The 12,808-nt window shown below is 41.6% G+C and overlaps 1 protein-coding gene across 1 annotated transcript in view; it reads left to right on the top strand.

Annotated features, from left to right (window-relative positions):
- The first annotated feature begins 3,695 nt into the window (after positions 1-3,695).
- The window catches only part of HTR1F (5-hydroxytryptamine receptor 1F), a 151,857-nt gene continuing 142,744 nt past the window's right edge, over positions 3,696-12,808 (top strand). Inside the window, exon 1 of the mRNA XM_059063784.2 lies at positions 3,696-3,761. The gene's annotated coding sequence lies outside the window, so the exon portion shown is untranslated. The remainder of the gene's footprint in view (positions 3,762-12,808) is intronic.

Below are 12,808 nucleotides of genomic sequence, written 5' to 3'. Positions count from 1 at the left end.
TTTAAGATTAAAAATAAACTAGACCTTTAAGCACTGACACTTTCTGGATCTTTCATCTAAGCTTTTGAAAGAACTCATCTGTGATGGCTTAATTCATTCAAAACAACTTAAAATCTGTGAACTTAAAAACTGACTGAGGGCTTCCCTGGTGGTGCAGTGGTTAAGAATCCGCCTGCCAATGCAGGGGACATGGGTTCGAGCCCTGGTCTGGGAAGATCTCACATGCTGCCGAGCAACTAAGCCCGTGCACCACAACTGCTGAGACTGCGCGTCTGGAGCCTGTGAGCCACAACTACGGAAGCCTGCGTGCCTAGAGCCTGTGCTCCACAACAGAAGAGGCCACCGCGATGAGAGACCCGCTCACCATAACGAAGAGTAGCCCCTGCTCACTTCAATTGGAGGAAGCCTGCACGCAGCAACGAAGACCCAATGCAGCCAAAAATAAATAAAATAAATAAATTAAAGAAAAAAAATGACTGAGAATCTGGCCTCTTTCTCTCTGAGAATTGGGCTTTCAAATATATATAGTAAGATTTCAAAAGAAGCGGCCTAGTTACTCATCCTCTGCTTACTCAGAGTAGCCCTGGCTGAATGCTGTGACTGTCGTAACTGCTGGGTTAAGTGTCTGTGTACTGAATAGAAAATGGAGTATCTCTAGGGCACAATGTCGTGTTGCATCATGCAAGGTGCATTTTCAGCACTGATACCTAAGCAAATTTGTTTGCTGCAGTAGCAATAGCAGAAGCATCTGAAAACTTACAACCCCTTCACATCATAAGTGAGATCTTTCACACATCTTCACTTAATATATTTTACTCTCCCAGATGTACTATAGAATTACTAGCTCCAATTGCACAGGTCCAAACATGGCATCTGGAAACATCCCTCTGCGTAGAGGGCAGATACATTCCTAATCTGTTTTTTGAGGTGGTATAAACTTGGACTCTGTCCATGGCTGTCATCTACAAGATTTGTTACAAATTACTCTGGGAACAAGTGTAAAATCATGGTGGTCAATGTCATATCTTCTAGGGAAATTACTGTGTTCTATTAAGAAAGTTATAAATCTTGACTTCCTCTGGGATTATTTTCACTATGCTTTCCTAAATGTGTAGCCATAACCACATAGTCAGATATTTATAAAAGATAAGGGTTGGAACCATACAAATCATGGCACAGGGAATCGAGGTTTAAGAATTATGTGGGAGGAAAAAAAACATGAAATAAATGCTAATGATAATCCAAAGTCATTACCCATAATAGTTCAGCTAACAGTTCTTGAGTACTAAATGCCAAGCATTATGTTTAGTATTTTATATACAGGATCTCATTTAAATATATGATGCCAGAGAACAAGGATGAGCTCACCAACAGAAGAAAGATGGGCTGGAAAATACAAGTGTAGTCTATAAGAAAGATTTATAAAAGATCATCTTTCAATGGCAGAAAGTTTTGTGAGGTGATAGAGCAGAAAGGAGCTTTCAATGACAGGAGTTCCTTTCTGGGAAAAGGACCTAGGACAGTCAGACTCAGGGTAAACTCAGTTCTGGGTGAGTCCATGTGTGCTCTGTACAAAATATCTGTCCCACCATCCCAGCATTGGAGACCTGTTCCAGTGCTGGAAAACTGCCACCTTCTGTTAGAACCAAATTTGGGTCCATGCACACACATGCAGTAAAGCCAATCTACTACACTGGGTTGTGGTGAGGGAAAGTGCAACATTTATTGCAGGGTACCAAGTAAGGAGTCCAGAGAGCTAATGCTCAAGAGACCCGAACACCTAGATGGCTTTCAGGGAAAGGTTTTTTACTTATTTTTCCTTTTTTTGGCCATGCCTTGCAGCTTGCAGGATCTTAGTTCCCTGACCAGGGATTGAACCAGGGGCCACAGCAGTGAAAGTGCCAAGTCCTAACCACTAGATCACCAGGGAAATCAAGGTGATCTTCCCTAAAGACAGGATGATTTTCCGTAAAGACGGGGAAGGCAGGGGTTGTGGGGTTGCTGTGATCAGCTCATGGACTTTCTTCTGATTGGTTGGTGGTGAGGTAATCAGGAGTCAACATCACCAACCTTCTGGTTCCAATTCCTCTGGGGTCTACCTGCTTGTGTGCAGCATATAATTAACTTCTTCCATCTGGTGAGGGTTTCAATATCTGCCAGACAGCTCAAAGGATATGGCTCAGAATATTATCTATAGCCTTGAGGAGGAACTAAAGTTCCAAAACTTTGTTTAATGGCTAAATTATTATTACTTTGCTTTCCTTGACTGTTTTCCTTTCTGCATTTTCTCACTTCTCCAATTAAATTTAGTCTTTGGAACTCAAGGAAGGCCTAGGGGGCTAAAGTTTTTCTACAGACAAGAGGCAGGTGGAGGACATGGGAGAGTCCGTCCCACGAAGGCCCCATAGTGTCCTGCTCTGTTACACTACCAAGAAGCACTCAAGTGTCTAGGGTCAGTCAAAGCAGGTCTTTAGAGTTCTGGTAGGCTGCAGCTGAAGGGGGTCAGTCTGCTGAGCTATAAAAACATTGGTTTAAAAAAGAGATTTAAGGCCAGGAACAGGGAGGTCAAGTATTTTCTCAAGGTCAAATCCAGGTCAAAACACTAGAGATGCTACCCTGGTGGTGCAACTGTTAAGAATCCGCCTGCCAATGCAGGGGACACAGGTTCGATCCCTGGTCCGGGAAGATCCCACGTGCCGCGGAGCAACAAAGCCCGCGTGCCACAACTACGGAGCCTGCGCTCTAGAGCCCGCGTGCCACAACTATTGAAGCTGGCGCACTGCAATGAAGAGCCCGTGCTCTGCAACAAGAGAAGCCACCACCATGAGAAGCCCACAAACCGCAACGAAGAGTAGCCCTCACTCGCCGCATCTAGAGAAAGCCCACGCGCAGCAGCGAAGACGCAAGGCAGCCAAAAATAAATAAATAAATGTATTGAAAAAAGAAAAAAAAGAACAACACACTAGAGATGTATTCTAATGCATCTAGGGAGTAAACCACTACAGATAGCTTGGAATAAAGCCTTAACTAAACCCTGACCCCATTACCCTGCCTATCTCCCTTCTCCTCTCGCCCCTAACCTCAGCTATTGTTCAGGAAGTGCCTGCTTCGTGAAGTTGTGGATAAAGAGATCCTGGGCCCTCTCAGTAAATGGGTTTCCGTCCCACTTCGGAGGACCGCTCCCTATTACTCCGTCTACTCTTTCCGTATCTGACCTCTAGCCACGCAACCCGATAAAAAGGACCACTGGGAAGAAGACATAAAGAAGAAAAGGAAAAGAAGACTAAAGTCGTTTGTATAACATTTTAGATGCTTTTAGAAAGGTTGTTCACGTCATTTCCAGATTCCATGAACAGATAATCAAGGTATCACTCAAGTTAAAGAGACAGGACTTTTTCCCTCCCCCTCCCTTCTCCACGCATCAGTGGAAGGGGAGGGAGAAGGGAGAGAGAAAAGGGAGGAGCGGGAAAAGTGAGAGAAGCAAGATGAGAAAGGGGTGTTGAAGGAAGGGATGAGGACAAGAAGAGAGGCGTGGTCGGGGTGGTAGGGAGCCCGGGGCGTCTGCCCACCTGCGCCCCGGACCCGCCCGCGAGCGACGCCCGCGTCTCGCAGCGCGCAGCCAATTCCGCGGCCCCGAGAGCAGCAAGGACGAGCTGCTCTCCGCCCCGCGGCGGCCGGCGCCCAGCACCGCGGCGCCTGCCCGCCCGTCCGTTCGCCCCCGGGCCGGGGAGCCACCTTTCCTGCTGCGGGGAGTGCTCGCGGTGAGTGTGGGGCTCCGCGCCCAGCAAGGGAGAGTTCGCGGTGCCCGCGGCAGGCGCACAGGTGGTAAAGGGGCGTGGGGGAGCCCCGGGCAGCGCCTGCGGTGGGCAGGAGGGCCGGGAAGCCCTGCGGGGCTGGGGCCGAATTCCTTCCCTTCACTTCTTTGGGGGCGAACGTGCAGCTCTGGAATTCCAGAATCGCCCTTTCGCACTTCGTCTGTAACCTCTGCTCCCCAGGGCTGAAGTGAAGCTGTGGATAAAGAGATCCTGCTCCCCACGCCTGCGGGAAGCAGGCGTGGCCCAAGGCGGAGCAGGTGGTCCAGGCTGGGAGGCAGGGTCCGGCCCCGTCTCTAGGGCGAGGGGTGGCGGTCCGACCTGGCGACACCCTACTTCGGGGGTAGGCTCCTGGCGCTCACGCCTTGAGGAGCTGCTGTGGTGGAGAGAGAAGGGGCTCAGGACAGAATGCAGCCCTGGAAGCACAGGAGAGTCTTGACTCCATCCCTCGATGGGATCTGGGGAGGACTCTGGGGAAAGGGATTAGAAAAATGTGAGGAGCCAGGCGGAGGCATAGATGGGGGGAAAAAAGCAGTTTTCTAACTTGATTTCCCAAGGGTACGAACGCCTGAGGTAAAAGGGCAGGAGAGAGCTTCCACCTCGCGTTGGCAAAGTGCCTGGGCTGCTGTCCTGCTGGTCCTGACCGTCGAAGGAAGGCGCCCTGTTATTTAGAGGCGTGGTTGAGCAAAGAAGGAAAGGGGATTGGAGTGAGGGTTCATCCTCAAGGTTCCTGTTCCTCAGGGAGCTGGGGGAGCCGCATCTGTGTGCCCAGAAAATTAAAGAATAAAATTGAGGAGATGAGGAGGAAGAACACATACGGAGATTAGCGTTTTGGGCGCCTCAAATGCTGGATATGGGTTTTGGGTTATTTCCATTTGCGTGAAAGAGGTGGCCCCTCATAAGGCACTGGGTGGGAACAGAAGATGCGCTGCCCGCCCTTTGGAAGAAACCTTGAGAAGACTTCTTTTTCTGCATGTAAAGTACTTCCCAGGCACCTTGACGACTGTAATATAGTGAAGCTGATTGTTAAGTGAACATTTAAGATGCCATAAGCAGGGAGCGTCACCCGCCCCTCCCCTCAATTTTTCTGGAATATCTTTGTTATCATTGCAGTTTGATTACATTTTAGGGGGGGTGCTATACCAAAAGCCAGTAAAATGGAACACATTCAAAATGGGTTTCTCCCGGTTTCATTTACACACAAGTCTTTGAAATTTGATTTGTTGATCAACAAGCTAATGACCTTTAAGTTTGAGTTGCCCCAATGTCTATGTGTTAGTTGAGGGAGGTGGACTAGACTCTCAGCTGGCTTTCACCGAAGGAGTGGGAGTGTCAACAGCCAAAGCAAACCTAAGGAAGACGGTGCCATCTCTCTGGGCTCGCAGATGCTGTTCTTCCTTCCCTTTCCCTTTCTCCCTCTTCGGGCTCAGAAGCAGGTTCAAGTATTATCATTTTGTGTCTCCTCCCAGGAAAGTGTAGTTCTTGCACCTCTCCACCCCGTTCTAATCTGTGACAAGGTCCGTCTTGATAAGGAAAGTAGTTATTCACCATTTCCAATCAGAAGTGGTTTTCTATGCTTTGGATAGATTGTTCATTAAATTCAGATGTTTGTAGAACAAATACTATACTTAACTGTATTAGCTTAGGAGTTCCCAGATATGAAAAATAACTTATTTTGTCCAAGAAATTTTAGTACATTTTCCCACACCTCCTTTAGTCAGTGTGAATCATTTGTCAAGCTTCACCCGCTGAGGCTTATCACAAAGCTGATGAGCTTCAGGTGTATCAAGGGGTTGTTCTCTCTTAACAATATATAAAGTTCTCTGTTGGAATGAAGATTTCAAGAATAATGCAGTTTTTGCCACTTTACCTCGTTAGGCAAGTTTTACAGATGGCTGGGATTGAGCAATTGTAGCACATTTGTAAAGGAAGCTTTTTCATTGTTTTAAATACATAAATATATGACTGAGCTACTTTTATAAAGTTTTTAGGCATATTGTTCTTATGAAGACTTACATAAAGATGCTAATAAAAATAATACAACACACCCATATTTCTTAAGAAAATTTTAATTTAAAATTGGGTGCATGTCTCTTTTCAAAGACTTGCACAATTATAACTTAATTCTTAATTCCAAATGAGAGGAGTGATAGTTTAAATTTTCTAATCTAGTAAATGTGGTCCTTTTGAATTTGATTAACTAATATTGAAATTATTTCAAAGATTTTTGAAGAGTACTTTCTTGTATATTAGTAATAAATGGCTAATATAAAACAACATGGACATGGTAAGATTTGAAAAGCCATGGCAAGGTTCTCTTTTATCAATATTAGTTTAAGAGGTGGGAAGGATGCTGCTTGAGGCAATGTAAACAAGATGCCGTATGTTGCTTCCTGATTGCTAAGAATAAAAAACACTAATAATCCTTAGGTGATGGAGTCCTGAGACCCCTAGGGAGGCTTCTGTAGTGATCTGATATAGAGTCACTGTCCTGTGCCCCACAGTGGGAAACCTTGCTATCCATTCCCTCGCCTTAAATTAGACAGGCGAGAAATACTAATTTCTGTTCTGAAAGTGAAGACCCATGAAGTGCAGTAGGGAAACTTGGAATTGGCATCTGTTACAGAAATTACTACTTCCACTTGAAAAAGTATAAAGAGAAATGTTTTAGAGCCTAGGAATGAACATAAATAGGCAAAGATCATATCAATGAGTACACACCAGTGTTAAAGACGAATGACTGTACTGACCTGATAATTTCTTCAGTTCCCCGGTGATGTTTCCTTCTCTCAGAAGTAATATGTGGCCTGTTAGCCTATGGTGTGGAGTATCTATTTTCATCTCTGTACAATGGGAAGCCATTAAAGAATTTCTGGTGGGAAACTGTTTTACCAGAATCCTCTTGCTATTGTGTCAAGATCATCTCCTGAAAGACAAGAGGGGAAGCAAGGAGGCTGTTAAGAGGCTACTAGAATTTCTTAGCCTAGTCTTTAACCAGAGTAATAGCCGTGGAAATGATGAGAAGTGGCAAGGATTCTGGATATTTTTGGAGGTAAAGGTGCCAAGACTTGGTGATGGATTAGATGTGGTTGCTGACGGAAGGAAAGAAATCAAGGCTCATGTCTAGATTTATGACCAGAGTAACTGGAAGAAAGCAGTTGTCACCAACTGATATGGGAAAATTAAGGAGAATCAGTTAAGTTTTGAGCAGCCTATTAGATATTCAGGTGCAGGCATCAGTGCATAAATGGTATTTAAAACAATAGGACTTTACAAAATGATTTAAGGAGAGAATGTATTTAAAGTATCAGACTGAGAAGGATCAGACAGCTCAAAATATGGACACTGAAAAGAACAGGAGCCAGAAAAGGAAACTCAGAAGTAGCAATCAGTGAAATAGGGGAAAATCCAGAAGGATGTAAGATCATGGAAGCCGCAGAAGAAAGTATTTAAGGAGGAAGTGATGATTAGCTACGTCCAGTGCTATGGAAGAGTTAAATTATGTGAGGACAAAGAATTACCTTGGAATTTAATCTGACCTTGACAAGAGCTATTTCAGTTGAAATGGTGGTGACAAAATATTGACCAATAAGGATTGACTAAAGATTGGTGACCTAGTGATTCCAAACCTAGGAATTTATCTTACAGATATATTTTTACATTGGAAAAATAATATATGTTCACACCTATTCCCTGAAGCTTTTTATATTAGTAAACAATTGAAAACAATAAATACTTGTAACTAGAAAACAAGTAAAATAAACCATGTACATCCATTCAATGCAATATTATCTAGCTGCTAAAATTATTAAGGCAGCATTCTGTATACTAATATGAAAAGATCTTCGAAGTATATTAAGGAGAAAAAATTGCAATGCAGTGTGCATGATGAGTTATCATTTATTAAGGAACAAAAAATGAGCCTATTTACGAAAGTATATACCAAAAAAATGGATTACAATGGTTACCTACAGGGACGGAAAGTGAATGGTAGGGTACAATATTGGGAGGGAGATTAAGTCTTATAGAGACTTTAATACTTTGAGTTATGCACACATAGATTAGCTATTTAAAATATTAAATAAAATCTATACATAAATCTGAAAAAAATTGTAATTTAAAATAATAATGATAAAAAAGTAATAATGGGAAGTGAGGAAATGAATGCTCTGCATAAAATAAGTCCTTCAAGAAGAGGATTAAAAGTAGCCAGAGCAGGACATGGAGATTTGTTCTTAATATGGAAGCTTTAATGTTGGAATTAGACAAATGAGAATGAACTAGACAGAAGAAAACATTGGTTTTTAAAAAAGAGGACAACTATGGGAGCAAAACCCCTTAATAACTGGTAGAGATGGAATTCCAGAAACTAGTCAAGGATGATACTAACATGACTAGGAAAAGGACCTTTTCCCACAGACCCCCAGATCTGGATCAGTCCTCTGATCAGCCTCCTACATTCCTAAAGCACTGCCTGGGACATTGATATAAACTATTCTAATTGATAGTGCTGTAGTCTTAGTTTTAATGTCATTTGGACACTCAACCTCTCATCATATCTTTTTTTTAACCTTTTTTTTGGGGGGTGGGCATCCTCTGTAGTTCTCTTCAGCAGCTGGAGCACAGCTTGCCACCCTTCTCAAAATTAACTCTGTCTCTGCCCCCTTCACTTTCTTTCCTGGGAATACAGAGACTCCCAGGAATGAAGCTCCCTCACCACTTCTAACTCCTGTGTATGTATCTGCTCACTTGCTCCCCTTCCTTCCAATTCAGTAGTCCAGCTGACCTCCCTGTCTGCTCTGGATCCCACAGCTGTCCCACTCCAATCTGAACCTGACTTCATAAACCATTCTTTACATCACTTGCAACTTTAACCTCTTCTTTAATGACTTTATCATTTAAGTATATTATTGAGACCATATCATACCCATACTTAAAACAAGCAAACAGAAAGGCCTCTCATGACCCTGAGCGCCCCCTATATCTAGTCTCCTATTCACTCCTCCTTTACTCAGCCAGCTTCTAGAAAAAAAGTGAACATAAGTACAAATGTTTGCAGATAATTTTTGTCAATTAACAAACTCACTGAACCCATCCATGGGAATAAGGAGTCCTTCCTGGATCTTCTTATAAAATAATTTCATTAGCTACTATGGTTTCAGTTACCTCCAAATGACATGATGGATCCTAGTTTTCCCAAATGTGAAGATGAATCTCAGTTCTAATTTGCCCATTAACAGTCCTCTTTTGCTGTATCCAACTCCTAACAATACATACTACCTTCAAGATTTTTTCTATACCTTCACATCACGTTATTTCTTCTTTACATAATTTCTCTTTAAATTAAATCACATTTTAAAACAAATAAATAAAAATAAAATTCTTATCACTGTTTTTAGTGGAAAAATCAATATTACTACATGTAAGAGACAATGATATTAAAAAGGAATATAGCAAAAAATGTGATGTTATTAAATTTTAATCAAATATTTATTGCCAGCTAAGAGCCTTGAGCCTGAGGCGTATAAGGGAGATAGCAAAAGTTAAAAACAAATTTTCACAAAACTGAAACTCTCTCAAAGGGTTAATCCAAAGGGAAAGAAAATTGAAAAGGGAATCGATTCCTCCCTATGTGACACAGTGTTACTTAACGCCATGACTTAGAACAAGTAAAGCCATGTCAAGTACCACCAGTGGGACTTGCACTTGGGAAAAATTTTTCTCCATACCCAGCCGAATTCAGTCAGTCTGATGGGTCTCTTGAATCTACTTTCCTGATCATCCATTAACTTACTTTAACTCAATATGCTTGGCCTGGAGTCTCATTTTAAAAAAATAATAAATTTATTTATTTTCGGCTGATTTGGTTCTTCGTTGCTGCGCGCAGGCTTTCTCTAGTTGTGGTGAGCAGGGGCTACTCTTCCTTGTGGTGCGCGACCTTCTCATTGCGGTGGCTTCTCGTTGCGGAGCACAGGCTCTAGGGGCGCGGGCTTCAATAGTTACGGCACGCGGGCTAAGTAGTTGTGGCTCGCGGGCTCTAGAGTGCAGGCTCAGTAGTTGTGGCACACAGGCTCAGTAGTTGTGGCTCATGGGCTGTAGAGCGCAGGCTCAGTGGTTGAGGTGCACAGGCTTAGTTGCTCCGCGGCATGTGGGATCTTCCTGGACCAGGGCCTCTAACCCATGTCCCCTGCATTGGCAGGCAGATTCTTAACCACTGTGCCACCAGGGAAGCCCTGGCCTGTATTCTTTTAAAACCTTCAACCTCATCTCCCTGGACCTAGCCTTGCCTCAATGAGTCATTTGTCCCACACTCTCACCAAATTAATTTTAGAGATTAGTTCTGTCCCATGCTTTAGTGACTCCCCTTTTCCTTCTGGGAACAAGCCAAGCCACGTACCTCACTCTCCCAGCCTCCTTTCTATATTTCTGCTCCTGTTTACTTCCTGCCACTTCAAGTTGCCCACCTGCAGCTGTGCTTCGACAATAGGGTAAGACTCACACTTAATCTGACACATGTGGTTTTCTTCTCTGTTCGCCACTTAGCTCTGAATATTCTTCCTTCCACCTGCCAAATTCTTAGTCGTTTGACCAAATGCAGGTTTATTTGTTTTCCTTTCCAGACCCCTTTCTTAGCCAAAAAATAACCCACTCTTGTACACTAGTTATGGCCCTTTTGCTAGCTTCCATGCTACAGTCACCATGCTGTTTGTATTTTATTTATTTGCATATATCTTCTCTCCATTAGACCAGTGAATCCTTGGAAGCAAGAGTTGAGTCTTTTTAGTCTGTTTCTCCAGACTGAATGAATCATAGTACTTGGTACAAGAGGCACCAAAGGGAAATTTCTCTGACTCGTGTTTCCTGGGATAAGAGCACCTGTAAACAAGCTGTGACACTGAACTCTTCACAAATACCCTTGGATTGGAGTGATTTTCTAAAAATCACTTCAAAAACTTCTTTTTCTCTGTTCAGTGGTGGCTTTCTTTATGGCATTTCACTCTTTCAACTTGTCTCATAAAAGTAAAAAGCAAAAAAACTCGGAGACGTTTCTTAACATAATCTTCTGTACTCCATAATCTCCAGATGGCTATTTTTCTTATATAATAAAGTCTCAAGGGAAGAAAATTATATAACCTCACTCAATAACCCACTTGAGTGTTCAACTACCTTAATTTTTATGCAATATGAATTGACATTGCTGTAGTCATTTCTATTCTTTTTTGAAATGGACAATATGTGGTTACATTTTCCTTATATCAGTCTTTTCATCTATTTTAAGACAATGTCAACTAATATTGAACAAAAATATCTCAATTAAATCAAGAGTTATTGATACTCATTCATCTTTTTTAAATGCTTAACTTTCAACCTTACCCAAGATACAGAGGTTTTGGCTTCAGTTTAACTTGAATCTTTCATCTCTTTTTGTGTTATTTATCCACTTATGAATTAATATATATCAGTGTATTAACATACTCATAGTGAGAATTAATGGACTAAAATATTTTTTGAGATAGTTGTTTTATATAAGTAGAAACCAGTATATATGTTAAATCAGTCAAGGTTATATGCAAACCGCTAGCCATCAAAAGCCCTAATTTTATCATTGTTTTTGCCCTACAGTACTTTGCTTTTTGAGGCATTTGTGATATTTTTTAAGTATACAAATATGATTTTGTTTTCTAATTACCATAGCAAGCAAGATTCCTGACTGCTTCATTAATAGCTAAGATCATTTCAGGAAAAGACTAATTTGGCTCATCTTACAAGCAAGGATTACTTGGTAATGTGGTACAAGTAACAACGTATAGGTCAGTTGCATATTTTCATAGCTTCTTATTAATAGTGCTTGAAACAATGAGTTCCAGATTTAGAAAGTGGTCATTTCAACATTCTGTCTGCATATTATCCAGTGCAGCCACTGCAACACAGCACTAACAATTCAAGACATCTTTTAGCTTTTCTTTAGAATCTTGGCAGCTGTGCTTGACAAGGCAAAGACCCTTCAATCTTTATATTTCTAGTTGAAATAAAAGCACTGGAACTCTCTTTTCTTACCTTTCATAACTAAAGACTAGACTGTATGATTTGGAGCCTTTCTGTTTTGAGAGAAGGAACTTGGATTTCAAATGCTCAAAGAACCATTTTCTGTCAAATTCGTAGATCTTTTCCCCTGTTCCCTGATTAGGTTCAATCAGCCATCATCAATCCTAGAAGGTATCAGAAGAGAGAAACTAATATTCTTACCTTCAAAGTCATAGTCCTAGAAAGGGCTTTCAAATGAAAGGTTAAAATCCTGACAAACTTCATTTTTGTCCTTATAAGTTTACCAAGATTTAGCTCAAATCTATGTAAGTTTCCTTTCTATCCATATCCTCCCAAATATGCCCTTTCACTAAAAGTATTTGCAGTCTTTCATTGAACATCATTGCTACTTCAGGACCGAAGTGGAGAAAAGCTGTAAAGAGTGTTGCACTTTTTAAAAAGTACATAAATACACCACATCAATGTAAAATTGTAGATGGACAATAATTCTGCAGTGACTAAGAAGGTTACATTAAAACTGATGTCACATGTTGGAACATTCATTCAGAAAAACATCTGATTTGATGTAAGATACAGATATGTAGGCTTCATAGTGAAACAGTAGGGAGGTAAGAGTTTTCTGAGTGAATAAATTTATGATTATCCGTAGCATACAAAAGTGTTCTTGGACCTCGTAGAAGAAATACCCTGCCCTGGATACAAATTGAGTAAGGAAACAGAAGAATGATTAACAAAAGTGAACTATACATAATTCCATGAGTACAATCATAATGGCTTGAGAACAAACTTTTTGATAGTTTTCACAGCTGCGTTCCAGTATATTACTACATTTCATCTTCACGTTTGGACAGTCCCCATTTTATGGAAGAGGAATGTGATTCCCAATGGTTTGTCCTATAGACAGGGGCTCATAAGTGATAGAAATAGGGGTCACAAATCCACATTTCAAC

This window comes from Kogia breviceps, chromosome 5 (assembly GCF_026419965.1).
Source record: "Kogia breviceps isolate mKogBre1 chromosome 5, mKogBre1 haplotype 1, whole genome shotgun sequence".
NCBI lineage: Eukaryota > Metazoa > Chordata > Mammalia > Artiodactyla > Physeteridae > Kogia > Kogia breviceps.
This window is presented reverse-complemented; position numbering and strand designations above follow the sequence as displayed.